This window comes from Magnolia sinica, chromosome 15, assembly GCF_029962835.1.
Source record: "Magnolia sinica isolate HGM2019 chromosome 15, MsV1, whole genome shotgun sequence".
Lineage (NCBI taxonomy): Eukaryota > Viridiplantae > Streptophyta > Magnoliopsida > Magnoliales > Magnoliaceae > Magnolia > Magnolia sinica.
The window spans coordinates 69,392,752-69,401,506 of record NC_080587.1 but is presented as its reverse complement, the minus strand read 5'-3'; positions in this window follow the sequence as shown (position 1 = coordinate 69,401,506).

Here is an 8,755-nt window from a genome sequence, read left to right as displayed (position 1 = left end):
AATAGTGTGTATAGCCAGTCGGTAAGAGAATGGGTTTTTACTTATGCAACCAGGGTTCAAATCTCCTCGAGGATGGTGCGAAGCACCGTCCGCGTGTGACGTGGGTTATAGGGCTGCTTAGGCGCTTTATTAGGCGCACTTAGCACTTCGCAAGGAGCAATAAGAGCCTTAGTCTTTTTGGCACACGGTTCAATTTTTTGGGCCATGGTACCCTAATGTTTTATTACCTTTTTTGCTAATTGAGAGTAATTGTGACATGATTTTACATGTGGCACCTATGCCATGTGTCTCTTATGTGGATACAATTTTTCCTATTGGATAACTGCTTCTGTCTGAATGGGTACAGAAATAACTGTCATAGGACAAAGAGTCATGTCCTTTCATGGAAGGCAATTATTTGCTATGAATGGGTATAGATTTCTTGAAGAGGCACTTTAGCACCTCTTCAGGAAGAAATCCACAACCTTTCAATTAATATAAATCCTGGATACTATAATCCAGAAGAATATACTCTTAATCCTTGAGATTATATCATCTTCTGTGCAATTACTCTTAATCTCTTGCTGAATTTTTTCTGAACGTCTTAAGGCATATCGGTGTCAAAACTAGAGATCTGTTCAACACTTAAATGTACAAATTTTCGTGTTGAAAATCGGATTGAGAGTTCATTGTATCCTAAAAACAATTTACAGATTTCCTTCATTTGCACTAACTGGAAATTCCAGAAAAAGGGCAGCAAATTTGTCTTGAGAAATTGACTATTCAAGTCGAGCCTTGAACCCGATAGATCTGATCGTTTTGTTATCATTTTCTTCTATCCTCCGTTGTATAAGAGAAACACTTACTTTTCTAACATTCAAGACAAATTTATTATCTTTTCACAATGGGGGCAGTTCATTCCATTCAAGTTATGAAACAAGACTTTGTGCGACTGGATCGTTTTGACGGTCAATTCTTCTCAAGATAACAGCAGAAGATGTTTTTCTTTCTGACTACTCTCAAGTTATCCTACATTCTCGATGATGATCTGTCTTCTCTACCCGAGACAAAATAAGACGACTCAGATCAAGTGAAGGAAGAACGGAAGAAAAGGAAGGAGGATGATTTTGTATGCAAAGGTCATATCCTAAATGCCCTCTCTAATTCTATCTATAATTTGTACCATAAAATATTCTTTGCTAAATATCTGTGGATAAAATTAGATCAAAAATATAAAACTGAAGAGATCAGTACTCAGAAATTTCTAATCGACAATTATGTCTACTTCAAGTTTAAAAATGATCAGCCAATTCTCTCCCAAGTAACCGAACTATAGAACTTGGTTGATGAATTGAAGATTGGTGGGATAGATCTTCCTGAAGAATTCCTGGTCAGTGTACTAATTGTAAAATTACCCTCATCATAGTTTGATTATAAAAAGAAACTGAAATATGATGAAAGGAAATACACTCTTGAAGGGCTTCAACGACATCTTCGTATAGAAGAAGAGTCTAGAAACCGAGACAAGAAAGAAAGTGCTTCGGAAAATCATTTCAAAACAAATATAGTAGAAGATGACAAGCCAAAATCTCAAAACTCCAAATCTATTCCCCTAAAAAAAGATACAGAGTTTAAGAAAAAAGGAAAGAAAAAAGGCAAGTGTCACTTCTGCAATAAGCCTGGACACTAAATAAAGGAATGTCGACACAGGAAGTAACAACTGAAAGCTTAGGCTAACATGGTAGAAGATCAACTTGTAGCAATGGTTACTGAAGCTAACACAGTAATATCTGATGGTGGATGGTGGCTAGATACTGGTGCAACCATTCATATATTGAAGGACCGAAACATCTTCAAGACCTATGAAGGTATAATAACTGAACAAGAAGTGAAGATGAGTAATAACGTTCCTGCAAATGTTGTTGGAAAAGGAACAGTAGAGCTTCAGTTTACATCAGGCAAAAGACTGACACTAACAAATGTATTATATGTACCTGATATGTCTAAAAATCTAGTGTCAGGCGATCTTCTCAATAAAAGAGGATTCAAAATAGTGATTGAGTCTGATAAGTTGGTTATCACCAAGAATGGTATGTTTGTAGGCAAAGGATATTCATGTAATGGTATGATTAAACTGAATATTAATAATAATTATGATGTTTCCATTTATATAGTGGATTTTGTATCTTTATAGCATGTTAGACTAGGTCATGTTAATTATCATTCAATGAAAAGAATGATGATCCTAGGCCTTATACCAAATCATGAAATTCAACAAGAATGAAAATGTGACGTGTGTGCCCATTCTAAAATAACCAGAAAACCATTTGGGAATGGCATGAGAAAATCATAACCCTTAAAGTTAATTCATTCCGATATCTGTGATTTAAATAATACCTTAACTCGTGGAGGAAAAAGGTATTTTATCACATTTATCGATGACTTCACTAGATTTTTCTATGTATATTTGATAAAATCTAAAGATGGAGCCTTTGAAAAGTTTAAGCTTTATAAGGTCGAAGTGGAAAATCAGTTGAATGTAAAAAATTAAAGCCCTTAGAAGTGATAGAAGGGGTGAGTACTCTTCTAATGAATTCAACGACTTCTGTGAATCAAATGGTATAATCCATGAATTTACGGCACTTTACATACCTCAGTAAAATGGTCTAGCGGAACGCAAAAATAGGACATTAGTTGAGATGATCAACTGTATGATATTAAATTCTGGATTACCACTGAATTTGTGGGGGGGAGCATTGTTAACAGCAAATCGTATTCTAAATATTATCCCACACCAAAAATGAGATATCTCCCCATATGAATTATGGAAAAAGAAAAAATCATATCTTCATTACTTCAAAGTGTGGGGAAGTATAGCAGAAGTTAGGATTATTGATTTTAAGAGAGTAAAGTTAGGTCCTAGAAGAATCAGGTGTGCTTTTATGGGTTATGGGATTCATAGTCCCGTATATAGATTCCTGATTCTAGAACAAACTTCTTTTGCTGACAAAAACATGATTATAGAGTCTAAGGATGCTATATTTTTTGAAAATACAGTATACAAAAACAATATAAATAATCATACAAAAAGGCAGGTTGATGAAAATATAATAGAACCAATGAACGAAGAGCCTAACAACTTTCATGATAAATCTAATATTCATCTAGAAGGAAATGAACCAAGGAGATCGAAAAGGGCAAGAAAAGAAACATCTTGTCCCAGATTTCTATATGTTCCTTATAGATGGCGATAGAAATGAAATACGAAAGGAGATTACTCTACCACTACGTATTGAAAGTGATCCATCAACGCTTAGTGAAGCTCTCTCATCTCCTGATGCACAGTTTTGGAGGGAAGCTATAGACGATTAAATGGATTCCATAGTCTCAAATAACACTTGGTGTTTGGCCGATCTTCCACCAAGTTCAAAGTCTATAGGATGTAAGTGAATTTTTAAAAGAAAGTTCAATCCTGATGGAACCATAAATAAGTTTAAAGCTCAATTGGTAGTCAAAGGATTTAGACAAAAGGAAGGTATCAATTTTTTCGATACATATACTCCTTTTTCTCGTATATCTACCATTAGGATTTTAATTGCTCTTGCAGCAATTCACCACCTAGTAATCCATCAAATGGATGTCAAAATGGCATTCTTAAATGGTGATCTAGATGAGGAAGTCTATATAAAACAACCTGAAGGGTTTGTTCAACCCGGGCAAGAGAAGAAAGCGTGTAAACTGGTCAAATCTCTCTATGGGCTCAAGCAAGCTCCTAAATAATGGCCTAAGAAGTTTGATCAAGTAGTACAATCTAATGATTTTAGAGTAAACCAAGCAGATAAGTGCATATATATTAAAGGTCAAATCATTATCTGCCTATACGTAGATATATGCTAATATTTGGACCAAATGAGGACTATGTGAAAGAAACTAAAAAGTTTCTAAGTACCAACTTCGACATGAAGGATATGGGCAAAGCCGATGTAATATTATGTATTAAGATTTATAATCTTAATGATGGAATAGCCTTAACACAATCTCATTAACTAGAGAGAGTGTTAAAGAAGTTTAATCATTATGATAGTAAACCGGTTTCAACCCCATTTGATCTAAGTATTAAATTGGTTAAAAATACCGGTAGATGTAACGCACAACAAGAATATGCGAGTGTTATTAGGAGTTTAATGTATGCAATGAATTGCACTAGAACCGATATAGCATTCACAGTAGGAATGCTAAGCAGGTATACCAGTAATCCAGGACAAGTACACTGAAATGCGATTTCGAGAGTTTTAAAGTATCTAAGAAAAATCATAGACTATGGACTGCATTATAAATCATATCCCGCTGTACTTGAAGGGTAAAATGATGCAAGTTGGAATGCAAATAGCATAGAATCTAAATCTACAAGTGGCTGGATATTCACTCTTGAAGGAGGAGCAACATCATGGGCATCTAAGAAACAAACGTGTATATCTCACTCTACAATGAAAAGTGAGTTTATTGCACTTGGTGCTACTTGTAAAGAAGGTAAATGGCTAAGATACTTACTGTTAGAAATCCCATATTGGCCAAAACCTACTCCTGCCATATCTATCTTTTGTGATAGTTAGACTACTCTTTATCGTGCTATGAGTAAGACTTATAATGGTAAATCTAGAAATATAGGTCTACGGCATAACTTTGTTAAAGGATTGCTCAGAGATGGAGTAATCATAGTGGAATATGTTAAATCCATCCTGAACTTAGCAGATCCCTTGACAAAAGGTTTGGCAAGAGATCAAATAAGAAGAACCACTAAAGGAATGGCACTATGATCCATAAAGATGTAACTTTCACTCTTGATTGCAACCCTACTTATGTTTTAAAATATAAGCTAGGTTCAAAGGAACAAACAAGTCAAGTATGTGACTGAAATATACACTAGAAAAAGAAAATTTGAGTTTCATTCCTAAAAGTCTAGTGTTTGGTTTCTGCATTTCATAAGAGGCTGAGTACTAACTCTTAATAGATCTATAAGCAGACTTTGCTGAGATGAAGCAGAATCATCTTTGATAGATCTACCTATATGAGTAGAGAAGTGAGGCCGCTTTTGAAGAGATTAGGATCGTCTTTAGAATACTCATGAAATAAGGATACGCACAAGGCCAGAATGTGCGAACTTTTAGATCTCCAGTTATATATGAATAGATGTATGTTATGTGTCTGGTGAGTCATATAAGGTCCCTAGTTCAAGACTAATGGGTCATAAAGTACTTGGCATAACTTTGATATATATACACTAAAGTAAATGTTCAAATCCAAAAGATACCTTTACTTATGCACCTATTTATATTGATATGTCATTCGTTCTATAATCATATTTTATTTTTGAAATTGTGGGGGATTGTTGTGTTTTTTAAAATAAAAATAAATTTCAAAAATAAAAGTTATTTTTAAAAAGTAAATAAATATATTATTTAAACTTTTCATAAATAATGTGTATAGCCAGTCGGTAAGAGAATGGGTTTTTACTTATGCAACCAGGGTTCAAATCTCCTCGAGGACGGTGCGAAGCACCGTCTGCGCACACGCGCGCGTGGCGTGGGCTGTAGGGCTGCTTGGGCGCTTTATTAGGCGCACTTAGCACTTCGCAAGGAGCAATAAGAGCCTTAGTCTTTTTGGTACACAGTTCAATTTTTTGAGCCATGGTACCCTAATGTTTTATTACCTTTTTTGCTAATTGAGAGTAATTGTAACATGATTGTACATGTGACACCTATGCCATGTGTCGCTTATGTAGATACAGTTTTTCCTGTTGGATAACTGCTTCTATCTGAATGGGTACAGAAATAACTGTCATAGGACAAAGAGTCATGTCCTTTCATGGAAGGCAATTATTTGTTGTGAATGGGTATGGATTTCTTGAAGAGGCACTTTAGCACCTCTTCAGGAAGAAATCTATAACCTTTCAATTAATATAAATCCTGGATATTATAATCCAGAAGAATATACTCTTAATCCTTGAGATTATATCATCTTCCGTGCAATTACTCTCGATCTGATCTTTTGCTGAATTTTTTCTAAACGTCTTAAGGCATATCAGTGTTAAAACTAGATATCTGGTCAACACTTAAATGTGCAAATTTTCATGTTGAAAATCGGATTGAGAGTTCATTGTATCCTGAAGACAATTTACAGATTTCCTTCATTTGAATTTGCTGGAAATTCCAGAAAAAGGAAATTTGTCTTGAAAAATTGACTGTTCAAGTCGAGCCTTGAACCCGATAGATCCGATCGTTTTGTTATCGTTTTCTTCTATCCTCCATTGTATAAGAGAAACACTTACTTTTCTAACTTTTACTTTGTATGATGTACCTCGGTCACCTAAAAAGGAAATAAGCCTAGTGTTTTAGGCATAGGATCTAAGTAATATCTTTAACCTTATGGAAAGCTCAGGTCTCACACACGTGTTTCATAATTGCAATTGTGACCACCCATGGAATTAGCAAATCTCCGCAGTCGAAAGGGAAATGTCCAGTGTCATCATGTGTGGATTAATTCTCACTTGTGGCCCACCGTCATCATAAGCACGATCCCAAAAATTATTAATATCCAAATCTCAAGTGGACCACACAATAAATAGCATTGGGGAGAATGTTTCTCACCATTAAAACATTCGTAGGGCCCACCATAACGTTTATTTCCCATCAAATTTGTTCATAAGGTCCCGCAAACGTGGATGAAGAGTAAAAACAAATATCATATTGATTCAAAACTTTTATGACCCCCAAAAGGCTTTCAATGGTAGACGTTCAATCCCCCACTGCTTTTTGCAGTGTGTTATCTTTGGATCCGTCTTATTTTTCTACTCTAGTTTTAAAACGAGCTCACCAAATGGACGGACGGTTTGGATATAACCCACGGAACTCGGTGACTTCAACACATCAGCCAGTTCGGTGGTGTGTGATACACCAGCCAATCAGCTCCCCAAAATAGAACTCTCGTTGGCTCCGTGCAACAGGCCCACTTACATACAATCAAAACGCATGATGCGATGCAGAGAATCCGTGCAAATTATTCCCATTCTAAGATGCTTTCCGTCAGACGACTCTATCGTACAACGCCCATGCAATAATTGCAAAGAGAAATGTTCACTTTCACGGAAGGCAGCTCTCACATGTGCTAACATGGCACACGTGCAAGATCTACGCTGTTCATCATTCAGGACGCAGCACCTGGATGCCTTCCGTATAGAAATCGCGGTGATCGACTCGTGTTTTGGGCCACAGATCTCCTCCGAGTGTCACTGTTGGTCAAATTCCTTTAACCGTCTATTTCTTTTGTAAAATGTGGGCCACCTGATAAACAAGCCAGCCTGATTTTCAGATGAATGTATCTTCACGATGAGGCCTTCCTGATGGGTGGCTTGGATCTCTCACTTGTATGCAAACACGTATGAGTTGTGACTGGCCATTGCTAGAAATTTGCACTCCTCGTGTAATAAGCTTATTCTACAACTCGTTTTGTGGGTCCCGCCGTGTAGTAGGTGACACATCCAATCCGTCCGTAAGGTGCTTCACCTTCATTTTCATCCAATACCCCAAGATTCAGACCATCTGAAAATGAGTGGGTCACACTAGAGGCGACGGTTGAGATGGGAACACCCACCATTAAGAAATTTCGGATTGTCTATTGGGCCAACGTGTTTTATCTATACCATCCAATCCATTCATAAGATGAAATGCACAAGGATGTACGGTCAACCCAAAGAGACAGTCCATCACAAAACTCAGTGGGCCACACCCATGATTTTAGGGGTTTCAGGCATAATTTTACATGGTGTGTCCCATCTGAGTTTCTAATAATTCTGATTTTTGGGGTCCAAGTAAAAAAATGATGAGGCTCACGTGATTGACAGATTGGATGTAATTCAAAAATCATGGTGGGCCCTAGCCCTACATCTTGATGTAGCTGCCTTAAATCCACGGCGTTTACGGCATGATACTAAAAATGAAACGGATCCAAATCTCAGGTGGACCCGCCACAAGAAATAGTTGTGATTGATCATTAAAAACTTCCTGTGGGCCGCAAGTTTTGGATCAAGCTGATATTTATGGACACGGTTTGGCTAGTGGTCGGTGCTATGTGGACCTACCATGATGTATTGGTTTTATCCACGCCGTCCATCCTTTTGGAAAGATAATTTTATAGCCTGATATCAAAAATGAGGTAAATCTAAATATCATGTTGACCACGCCATGAGAAAAAAAAGTAGTGATTGAATGTCCACCATTAAAAACCTCCTGCAGGCCATTATAATGGTTATTTGACATCTAACCTGTTGATTAGGTCATACAGACTAGGATGAAGGATAAAAATATATATTAGTTTGATCTAAAACTTTCACGGCCCTTAAGAAGTTTTTAATGATGTGAGTTTAATCAACAATGTGCGATCCACTTGAGATTTGGATCAATCTCATTTCTGGTCTCATCCCATAAAATGAATTGGAAGAATGGGTGGACAGTATGGATGAAACAAATACATCATGATGGGCCCACAACCACCGACCACTAGCCATTGGCTAGTGGCATGGTGAGTAGCCAATCCGTTTCCTATATTTATGTGGTCCCTTCATTCACATATTGTAAACATTCCAGTGGCCCCAAGATGGTTTTAATGGTGGGTATTCAATCACCGCTGTTTCCTGTGGTGTCGTCCACCTGATACTTGGATATGCTTTATCATACCCAAAATTGAACTGTATAAAAACGGATGGACGGTGTGGATTTAA